Source organism: Pygoscelis adeliae, unplaced genomic scaffold, assembly GCF_000699105.1.
Source record: "Pygoscelis adeliae isolate BGI_AS28 unplaced genomic scaffold, ASM69910v1 Scaffold222, whole genome shotgun sequence".
Classification (NCBI taxonomy): Eukaryota; Metazoa; Chordata; class Aves; order Sphenisciformes; family Spheniscidae; genus Pygoscelis; species Pygoscelis adeliae.
The window spans coordinates 431,221-434,293 of record NW_008824309.1 but is presented as its reverse complement, the minus strand read 5'-3'; positions in this window follow the sequence as shown (position 1 = coordinate 434,293).

The window sequence follows — 3,073 nt, the reverse complement described above, 5'->3', positions numbered from 1 at the left end:
TATACTGAAGCGTGAACAAACATGCACACATGAACAAATATTTGTGGCAACTAATTTTCTAGATGCTTCTGCTATGTGTGCAATAATCTGGTGAGACAGTGAAAAAAGAGAGCTGAACTGAGTTTGGATGGGAAGTTCCTCTCTCCTGGCAGGGAGGAACACGACTATGTCACATTAAGGTCCAGGTACAAGTCAAATGCAGTTCTCCTTCTTGTGAAAAAGGAAAAGGCAGGAAGGGATTTTTAATGCCCTTTATTTTCTAGGATGCTCATCTATTCTTTATGCTCCTTAAGGATTCTGCCTCACTTTCTCTTGTAGCGGTGAGGGCTCCACAGTTCCTCATAACAGACTGTTGCTGAATCACCCAACTGTATAGATCTGATCTGGATGAGGCATTAGCACGCTGCCACTTCTCTGTCAAATCAGCCAGAGCACATGCCATGATGTTTGTAAAGTCTTTGTTCCAGCCATTATAGGAATTATGAGGATGATGCCCAGTTCACCATAAAGGTTGCCCAAAGTTGCCTGTTCCACTCTCTAAAAATGAATTTGAACCAGCAAGATGAAAGTTTAGCAAGTTCAGTTCTAAGAGATTAGCTCTTTATATCATGTGCCTGGAGCACTCTTTAAGCAGTAAGAGATACCCTGAAAATTGGATTTACCTCCCCATTAAATCAGAAACAGAGGTTCAACATCCCAATTATTTCTTCAAGCAGTTCGCCTGCTTTCATAGAGCTTGGTCACCTAATGACTGAGAAGAAATCATACCGTGTGACCTCAGTGATTATTTACAAAGATTAGGCCCCAAATCCTACCTACAAGATTTTCAAAACAGCAAGAGCAAATATCACTATTCATAACTAATCAGCTCAAAATAATAAGTGGGTAATATCACGCTCATTTCACTGGCAATTAATGAACAGAGAAAGGAACGTACCTGCCATAAATACTCCTACAGCTCTCTGTCTACATCCTTATACTTGACTATAAATAAATGGACACAGCAGGCTGTAGAAGTGTATTTACTCATGGTATTTAAGCAAGCAGTGTATACAGAGGGCTTGACTGCAGCACTGAAAATTTGGCAACATTTAATGGAGATTTTTTGGTTGTTTTAGAAAGCTTGGGTCATGTTTTCAATAGATACCAAACTGATGGCCAGTTACTGAGTAAAGGCTGTCAATTATATTACCTAAGTAGGAAACCCTGACTCAAAAATGTAAACCCGGTCTTAATCCTGCACCTCCTGACAGAAAAAAGGCCGTATCTCAATGGCATATGGCAAACCTGGCTCCCAGCAGTAAAAAAATCTTTGGAATTCTAAAATGAATTTTCAGGGAAATAGTGGGAGGCAAGATCCAAAAGAAAGAAATGATGGGAATGCACATCACTGAATTTGGGCAACCTCCCTACTTGCTGAACAACAGATTCAGTCACCAATTTTGAGAGGAAGCAGAGACAGGAGCAATCCCTGGCATGCAGATTCGAAAACAAGTATCCAAGCTGAGGTTCAGCACCCACATGTACAGACTTCACTTCAAAGCTGTTGCTATAAACTAAAACTTTTGTGAGCTTCAGACTGCTAAGCTGAGCTAAACAGGAAGAGTTGTTGCTCCTACTCTGCTTTCAGTCCCACTTTTTAGACACAAAACAAGCGGGCAAATGAGCTAAAGAGATTATTTCAGCACGCTCAGAAGCTCACAACATGTGAAAAATCAATACCTACTACCGCATCCAAAGAAAGGAATTAGAAGAAATGTGTGAAAATGATAAAGAAAACATGGCACATGCTAGCATACTTTGCTACATCCCAAGCACACAGTTCCAGACACCATTTCAGGAAAAGATTGATCAAAAACCGTCAGGGCAGAAACGCAATATCAGAATGCTATTTCCATTGTGTAGAGCTAACAGGCTTAATGTACGCAAATGTAAGTGGATCTATTTTGATCCAGGTAACTCTGGGCACTGCTAGTAGCAGAGGTATGAAGACATGGTCTGATGGACCTATTCTGAGTCATAGAATAATTCAGGTTGGAAGGAACCTCCGGATTCAAAGCTAGACCAGGTCGCGCAGGGCCCTGTTCAGTCTACTAGTCTCCAAGTAGCTATGTCCTGTTTACAGTGGTAGGAGAAGCAACGCACAGTCCCAGATATAACTGTATCTCTAAAGCTGTGTACTAAGAAAGCACGAAATTGTGAAACTGCACACATATATACGTGAATATCTGAACTAGATTTTCTAATTTTATCCATATGCTCTTAAGATGGGAATATAGCATGCTCTTAGCATGGGTCCACAGAAGCAAATCCTGTCCTTCCGTAATCCAAACTGAACTGCGAGCAAGTTTCTAATGGAATTTTACAGCATAAAAGAACATCATGAGAAACACATCTCATTCATAGCTAAACAGAAATCTATCTGAACACTATGAAAGCCAAAATCCCACCTGGTTATAGTAAAGAAATTATTTGTGATATAATTAGGTAGGTTTTAGTTTGTTTTCATAATTCTGATCTGACTGCAATTCTGAAAAAAACCCCACTTCAACATGTCTCCAGAAGTGTTCTGCTATATAATCATCAAAGATAAAACTGTCAGCTTCAGTGATATGCAAATGAAGACATGTTTGTTAAAAGGATTAACAAAGTTGTTCAAAGCATCTTTTTAGTCTACTCTGCTTCCAAACAAACAATAAACTGTCCGCATGCAGTGAGATTTGCTAACCCATAAACATAGCCAAATGGAGGAAGAAGATCAGAACCTTAATGAGTTTGGTCCCCTTTGAATTTTAGCTGATCAGTGTCACCAATAATTTCAACAGGCTCTAAAATAAGCACTTTCTGTCTTCAAAGTGCCTTGCAAACATCAACCAATTAATCCCTACAACTCTCCTCTGAGGTAGGTAAGTAGGTATTGTTATCCCCATTTTACAGTTGGGTGAACACAGTCAGAAGGGTTAAGTGATTTGCTGCAGGCCACAGATGGAGGTGGGATTAAAACACAAGGGTGACTATGATGCCTTTTAGAGGACAGCACTTTTTTTTCCTGCTGCGTTTTCTGTGCTGACTT